Below are 8,885 nucleotides of genomic sequence, written 5' to 3'. Positions count from 1 at the left end.
TTCTCATCAAATTAATTTAATATCGGAATATGTCATTTTAGTCGTTATAAAAATTTTATGTCAAAAAGCGTTCACAGATACATATATAAATAAATGTCCAATCCTATGCATTTATTTAAGCTAAAATCTGAACTTAAATATTTATTAACAATATTCTGACGAATATGTAATGAAAGATAAAAGCAGCTTTATTTTTTTTATAGGATGGCTCATACTTTTTATTCATTTTATGTTTTTCGTTGTCAGCGCGTAACTACCTATCAGCCGCATGAATGCCAGGTTTTACTACTCAGAAGCGAAGAAGCACAGATGCAAATATACGTTACCTTGCATGGAAAGACGTTAGATACATATAAAAGTCATAACGTAGCTATTTACACATGGGGAATATTTATTTTCGTATGAAATATTTTTGCTTCTGAATTCTCATTATAAATGTACGTCCATTTCCTACGTTAAAGTACGTCTCTGCTTTGAAAACCTTCATTTAAATATAACGGTTAACAAAATATTATTAGAGAAATATTAAAACGAGACGCTAAAAGAACATTTTAATAAAGTACAAATGATTATTTGTTCTTTGTTAAATTGCACTGCTGTAACTCTAATTTTATTAAATTCAAAATGAATCATTTATAAACTGAACCGGAATATAAAATTTTATTCCGCAAAAATCATAAAGTTGAAAGTTAGGAACGAATAACAAATGAATAACCTAGTTTCATTAAAAGGCACGTGGTTAAGGTACGCCAATCCGCGTAATAACTTTGACACTCCAATTATTATAAAATATGTATCCTTAAGGGATTTTTTTGCACGAATGCAAAATACTTTTCATACGTGCAACTGAATAAATGGGACGTGATTTTCAATATTTCTTTTTCTAGAATTTATAACAAAGTAACTTTTTCACAAATGTTTTCGCTGACATTTTTACTACGTAAATGTCTTCTTTTGTAATTAATAATTTCAACATTTCTCTGAACTTTCTTCGTTGCGATAAAAAAAATATACAAAGCTTATGACGTGCTTGTTTAAAAATATTTATACGGAACAAGACATTGAATTTGTCAGACCAATCGTCCTAACGAACGAATAAATTAAACGACTCGTAACAAAAAATTATTCCTGTCCATGTTTCTCTTTGTAAAAGTAATTCAAGGCAAGTTAGATGAATCGCTGTGTACCCTATTCGCGTAGCATGTGCTTTAACGACCAGCGTGCAAGCGTTAACGGTGTGCTTTAGTTTCTCTCTGGTTGTGTTAAGTGTTTAAGTAATGAGCATATACTCACTACGGGTGGTTTGCATGAGATCACCTGGCACCACTTCGGCTTCGAATGATAGCAGATGCAGAGACTGCAAACCGCAGGTCCCGGCACAAGCATAAGACCATGTCGAATGGTTTCTCCTTGAAAGTCAGTACAGTTGTCGTCTATAGCATCTGAAGACGATTCTCAGCTTGAATATCTTTGCCATTCGACGGTCGTACGCGCAGTTACGTTAACCGTTTCAACGCCACTCAGCGTGATCATGCTGTACGCGTAGTGTGGTGAACTGTGTCGCGATGTTTGGTTACGATTGTCAATTCACAACGCGCTCGGTTCCAAACGTAGCTTGTCGCTAGTCTATCAGAGTTTCCTCTCGTAATTACTTTTCTTTCAAATAATCGTAAACCAAATAAAAAACTAATATCTAGAAAAAACTAATGTATAAATTAGTAAAACTAATAAAGAAAAAACTAATGTATAAATTACCTCTTGAATTGGAAAACCAATTACAGAACGTCACACAAACAAAAGGTAAAGCACGAATATTTGGCAACCTTTTGACTCTTTAGTATAACGTTTCTGATATAGCTGATGAAGTGAAGCGTGAACGCGTTGAACGGTATGTTTCGACAATCCGATACGGATTTTTAAAACATCCCTGATACTGAAACGGCTAATAGCGTTACGAAAACGATCGTGCCAGGAAATTTTTGTTCGGATCCGCAACGGATCCGCATTGCGGCTGCCACGATGCTTCTACGTAGCATTGATGCTTCATCGATGAAGCACGATTGAAATTGGATATTCGATTTCTTACTGGGGAGAGAGTTTTCATATCGTGTTTACTGTTTCACTTCGCAAGTGTGCTTTACAGTATACGTTAGAACTTGAAATCGAGCTATTTGAGTTAAAGTCGCTTGAAGCTTGAAATGACGTTTAAAGGATATAAGAATAATAGAAGGCTAAAATTCAAAAGTGTATATACGTACATATACATTTCAATAAAAATAGCAGATAATCTCAAGTAAAAAAAGTAGATTCGCGCTAGTAAAATAGTTTCAAAATACTTGTGAAAAGTCAAACGACTTGACTAATTAAAAATGGATGTAAGAGCTTAAAGGACAAAGGCGTATAAGAGTATCAATTAAGTAACAAATTCACAGTGACAAAGAGGTTTCCAGTCGATCGAATTCAAATAAATCGGCTAATTTGAACGAAACTTTAGATGCACGAGAAGCGACACTCGTCCTCAAGGACTACGAAAGTTCTACTGGGATGAATGAAAACTATTGTCTGACCCGGTGTGTATACACAAGATGCGCGAATCTCGAGTACAGCTTGCATTAATTAAAGTAATTGGTTGGTTTGATCAAATTAATCGGTTTAAGCAAATCACTTTGAGTCCAATTACCGGATGTCATCGATGTGTGGCGGATCGGTATCAACAGGACGCCGACAGGTCGAGGCATCAACGCGGCGCAACACCTCCCGGGCGATCCGCGGGTACCAACCGCCAACACTAGAGGGCTACGACGACAACGTGTCTGTCTGTCTAACTCGCTAGCGGTCGAATATACGAGCGATTGATATAAATACCGCACCTAGCGAGACTCCCTCTACGTCTAAGGCAGGGACTACCGGGCATAGCCTTACTGACGAGTCCACCGGTAGTCCCGGGACGAAACGCACAACTCTCACTCTCTTTTCATCCGCCTCAGATGCTACGTTGAAATGGCGAACACCATCCAAGTAATTGATGTCCTTGTAATTATTTGTTAATCATGCGCGGAATCAGAACGATTCGACCTCGTTCCAAAGCAAATCGTTACTAGAGTAGAGACGGGAATTAATAATTCGTGTCAATTGTTCGATCGTGTTCACAAATTCAAATGCGGTTGAGTGGCGGAAACCATTTATAACACGTCCCATACAGCGTAGATCGCATACATGTCTTAGGATGTATTTTTGGTACTTATATATACTCTATATATATTCTTACTCTATATATACTGTAATATCGTAGAACGACGAACGATTGTCGGGTGAAGAGGATTTGACGCTGGAGGAGCTGAGGAGTAAGCTCGCACAGATGAATCTGCTTATATCCGGTGCGAGATCTGTGCTGGTTGCCAGGTTGAACAGAGCGTGCAAACCTGGTCGATCTACTCCTAAGGGTTCGAAGCGTGGCGAAGATCAGAGCTAATTGAGTCGTCGAAGAGTAGAGTCGTGAGAATTGATAGAGTTGTTAGAGAGAGAGAGTGTGTGTGTTAGATTCGTTGTGACGAGAGTGATCAAATAACTGTAAAGTTATTTGATATAGATACGAGTATTGCATTTAGTTTCCGTTAAATATCGTTCTCTGTCCAATTTATATTTGTATATTCAATTTAATATTAATAAATTGTAAGTAATCGAAAAAAAATTTCTATCCTTATTTTCCGATATTACATATACTTATATGTACTCTATATATATTCTCTATCTTAGATATACCATAAAATATTTCGTGAAATCGCGTATTCGTGTCTAATGTCACGGATTCTCTTTCCATAAGTCTGCGTTTTCTATATTATCTTTCTTCCTTATCAGTAGGCATTCTCACAATTTTGATTAATACTGCTCGTACAGGAATGTTAGGTTTTTGACGTTGTAAAATTTCACGTGAAATAATAATGCCTATATATTGACTAATTTATCAATTAATTAAATCCGTGTATATCAAGTTTTCTATAATTTAGTACTTTCGTGTAACTACAGAAATTTGATGCAATATAAAACTTGATTAAAACAGCGATTCATTAGGAAACGAGAATAATGATGCAAATATTTTTTGTAGCCATTATATAGGATTTCGATCGCATAATTAATCAGTATCAACTTACCAGTCTTTAACGGAAGAACAGAAAGAAGGGCAGGCGGTACACAGACCGCAATCATGATCATTTTCATGTAGACTGACAGACTGCCGTACATCTTCGTTAGTCGTCAAAAGTCGCGATGAGAAGCGTAAAAGAAGTGCACTAGCCAGAAGTATCTGCGACAGAAATCAGAATACACTCGTTTTCGCATGGTTGGATCAATTTCGCGTGGGACTAACCTGATTGAACCTAACGCGGGATAATTGTGTTAGGGAAGTGATACATTTACACTGTACATGAGAGTGTGTGTGTAAGGGCCAGAGGGCGTCAAGGTCTTAGTGGAGACAAAAGACTGTTGCCAGATGTTAGAAGAATCTAGGACAGTCGGTTGGCGACAAGCGTGCGTGCAAGACGTTCTTCAGAGTGTAATATAGATGTATAACTGTTGTGTGGGAAATATAGTCAATTATTTGTATTCCCAAATCCTCGAATTTCCTTAACATGGTAGCAGAGTGTGGTTACTAGTTTTGCAAGATGTTTAGTGCGTGGTTACGATCTTGCGAGTGAGTTTGCAGTAAAGAAAAAAAACTTTCAGAGGAACAAAATATACTTCGAGCACGTAGGAACGCTTGAGTAAGAAAAGAAAAAAAAATGAAGAATCAATTAAAATGGAGAGATCGGAAATCATGATACCTATATTCGATGGTGAGGATTATGGAATGTGGAAGCAAAGAATCACGATGTTTCTCAAATATAAGGAATGCGAGGTTGTTACAACTAGAATAAAGAACGAAAGAGACGATGAAGACTGGGACAAAAAGGATTTGAAGGCGATAAATATAATTTATAGTGCAATATCGAACAGACAATTGGAGTATGTTAGGGAAGGAAAAACGGCGTATGATATAATAAAAAGGTTCGATGAAATGTACTTGAAAGAGTCGACGGCACTGCAGATCGTATGCAGAAGGAGATTGGAAAACATAAGACTGGAGAACTACAGTGATTCAGCATCATTCTTTAACGATTTCGAAAAATTAATAAATGAATTAAAAAGTGCGGGCGCACAAGTAAGTGAGAGGGAAAAGCTGAATTACATGCTGAATACGTTAACCGAAGAATACAGCTACATAGCGGACATAATAGACGCATTGAAAGAAGAGAATCAAACGGTAGCGTATGTGAAAAATAAAATAGAAATAGCAGAGAAGAAAAATAAATCCAATGGAGGAGAAAGGCAAACCAACGCCTTTTCTGCAAAAAAGGAAGGATGCTTCAGATGTGGAAGATTAGGACACTTTGCGAGAGAGTGTCAAAATGGCGTCCAAGCCAGTAACGGCTATTGGCATGGGCCAACACGTGGTCGAAACAGAGGAAGAGAGAACAAAGGCAATACGAGCAGAGGACGTGGAAACTTTCATCGTCAATCAAGAACCGGCACGGGCGAGCATGGAAACTCAAGAGCAGGCATATGGACAGCAACAGCGCACGCAACAAACAGCAGTGAGACGAATGAAATAAGTAAGAACGAAATAGTGTGGCTATTAGATAGCGGTTGTACCGATCACATAATTAATAATATAAATTATTTCGATAAATCTATCGACCTAAAAGAACCGGTAAATATATATTTAGGCGATAATAGACCGATAAAAGCGACAAAAGTTGGGAATGTTATAAGTTATTTTGAAGCATTCGGAAAACAAAATGAAATAAATATGAGGAAAGTATTTTACGCGAAAGAAATGTCCGCAAATTTGATTAGTTTAGGTAAACTAACAGACAATAAGAATACGGTTATTTCCAAAGGAAATATTGCGAAAGTAATAGATGAGGATAATAAACTTACAGCTGTAGCGTTCAAAGAAAATGGGACATATAGAATAAAAAGTATATTGAAAGGGAAGAAGCACTTAGTAAACAGCGCCGAACGTAGTGGTATGAGTAAAAAGGAAAGATGGCATAGGATGCTAGGACACGTAAATTTTAAATATTTAGAGATTTTGGGTAAAGAGCAGCTAGTGACTGGCATACCGAATGAATTTGAAAAGGAGTCAAGGACTCAGTGGAGACAAAAGACTGTTGCCAGATGTTAGAAGAATCTAGGCTAGTCGGTTGGCAACCAGCGTGCGTGCAAGACGTTCTTAGAGAGGAATATAGATGTATAACTGTTGTATGGGAAATATAGTCAATAATTTGTATTCCCAAATCCTCGAATTTCCTTAACAATAAAAAAAATGATATTGCATAATTTACAATTATTTTCGATAGCTTACGTCAGTATGTTGGAGTGTAAACTATAAAATATTCAAAAACTGATACCATTTAGACATAATTTAGAAAAACAATAAATTGCGGAAACCGATAGTTAAAACTCGATACGATCGATACTCCAAAACTCTAATCCTAATAATTACTCAACAATAATAACCGATAATTCATGTTAATTAATGTTTGAACTCCGTTTTTCTTCTGTATGTGTATACAAATTTTGTACAGTTTGATAAAGCGAAATTAAATTATCATCTTTTTGTACTACTTCAAACATTGAGATTTGTGATCTTCAAGGTCGATCACACATATTTTCATATTGCGGAGTTGCAAGGGTAATTAATTTTGCAATCGGTTTTCCTTTGATACAGATGTGAATACAAATAGCCATTGATTGACAATATACCGAAGCAATTCTAGTTGAATTTGAAGTCATCGATCCTTTGATATTTTTGGAAGAATAGTAAAAGTACAGAGAAAACAAGAAAAAATGGCGTTAACTAAAAGATAGCTCCAATGTATCTCATAAATATTATCTATGTATCATTTGTAAGATGTAAGTGACCAAGATATCGAATTATACAAAAATTGTATGTAATGATTAATACTTGAACGTTACTTACATTTATGTACATGAAAATTTGATCTTTTATTAACTAAGTTATTGATCGACAAAATGACTTCCTACATAATTCTCCGCCTGAACTGAAATGCATATTTTTTTTTACGCAAGCCTTATGTGTAGCTAGCAACGAGCAAACAGATTAATTACTTTACACACGGTCGTATCTTGTTTGCTGTAGGCGAGTTCTCTCGTGTAATCAACGAAGTACTCAACTTTAAAGCGATAACAGAAGAACATTATTGTATCGATAAAAATCATGCTTTTTTCAAAGAAATATGTAACTCGTATTTTTTTTAAAGCAACCCTCATAACGTATTGAATAAAATAATCATACATTTTTTTTTGTTCAACATTTGTAAAATACGATATTATCAAGATCACCAAGGAGGTAATCTTCAATTCTTAATGAATATAATAAAAAACATAATTAATGATTGTTTGATGGTTTTATTATTATCTCTATAATACAAAAGCACAACATCGTGTCAACAGTTTATATAGTTCGTATGTTTCTGTAGGAATACACAAATAATAGTTCTCTATCACAACGTAATCTAAAGGGAAAACCCTAACTAAATGACACAAATATCGGTAATAACTGGAACTAATGAATGTTAAAAGCAATCAGTATATTCCATACAAACTTCCATCAACACGATTCGTTCTTCATTCTCTCAACACACTAAGACCGCAATCTTTAAACGCTTATAAAACCATAAGCAATCGTGAAGTTTAGAATTCGCTAACTGGGCGTCTCTCAATCCAGTTTTTGATCTTGGGCAGAAGGAGGACCTTTTTCTCCAGCAGCTTCAGATTCTCGTAATTCTCGATCAGATCAGACTTGTACATAAAGTTCAAATAATCGAGCAGAGCAACGAATGTTAAATCAGCCCAAGAGAGAGTACCATCGTAGAAGTAGCCGTCATTTTCCTTCACTTGCTGGTCCAAATGTTCTAAAATGAACGGCAGCGTCTCTTCAGCAGCCTTGCGTTTTGCAGCTTTGACCTTCTCGTCCTCCTCATAGTGGAAGGCGGCAATTTCTGAAAATTTGTTTTCAGTTAAATACTATTCGCTAATGTTATACTAATTTGAATACAGTGTTGTGCGAAATTTAAATGATACTGAAGATAGAATTACAATCCTTTTTAATCCTTTGTCTTGTATTGTTGACATACGTGTATCGTTCGATTAAATCAAATATTAAATCGGATTTCAACTAATAAATACCTGAACAGATATGTACTATCTGTTATCAAGATTCTCATAAGATTTATGCAAAACAGCACTGGATACTCACTATGACGAATATCATGAATAGTATCAACAGTGGCATCAATATGAAGATTTGCCCAGTCAGTCTTTCCAGCTAAGTCATATTGTTTGGCTAAGTAACGGCAAATAGCTGTAGACTGAGCAACCTTCCTTCTATCAGCTACGAGCATAGGAAGCAGGCCATAAGGAGTCACTAAAAACATACAACTAATAGAATCAAAGATTCTATCGAACAAACAGATTATGATGCTTCTTAAATATCTAGCTTCCTGTTATCTGTTTTGGAAAGATATAATTTAATTTATTGATAATTTATCAGCAAACAAAGGGCATTGTCTCCTTAACAATACCTATTGTTCTCCCACATATCTTATAGAGCAATGGAGAGTAAACAATAATCTCTGTTATACTCTGCATAATTGTGTTCTACTTTATTTAGCTACTTTAGTTAAATTAGGAAAGGTGAGATTTAAGAAACAGAACTTCTTTAAATTTTAAGCTTACAGGGCTTTATTTCTGGCCAGACGTCCTTTTTGATACGTTCATCTTCAAATGGAATACTAGCATAGCTGAAGAAGAACGGATTGGTT

General features: G+C 35.7%; 1 pseudogene across 1 annotated transcript; it reads right to left on the bottom strand.

The window, feature by feature from the left end:
• Window positions 1-7,450: 7,450 nt before the first annotated feature.
• Window positions 7,451-8,498, bottom strand: LOC117161854 (glutathione S-transferase pseudogene; annotated as a pseudogene). Its single transcript, XR_013061009.1, has 2 exons — window positions 8,321-8,498; window positions 7,451-8,063 (listed from the first exon to the last, which is right to left on the bottom strand). The product of XR_013061009.1 is annotated as a glutathione S-transferase pseudogene (transcript).
• Window positions 8,499-8,885: the final 387 nt, after the last annotated feature.

Source organism: Bombus vancouverensis, unplaced genomic scaffold (genome assembly GCF_051014615.1).
Source record: "Bombus vancouverensis nearcticus unplaced genomic scaffold, iyBomVanc1_principal scaffold0028, whole genome shotgun sequence".
Classification (NCBI taxonomy): Eukaryota; Metazoa; Arthropoda; class Insecta; order Hymenoptera; family Apidae; genus Bombus; species Bombus vancouverensis.
Note: the sequence above shows the minus strand (reverse complement) of the source record. Positions and strands in the feature narration are given on the sequence as shown.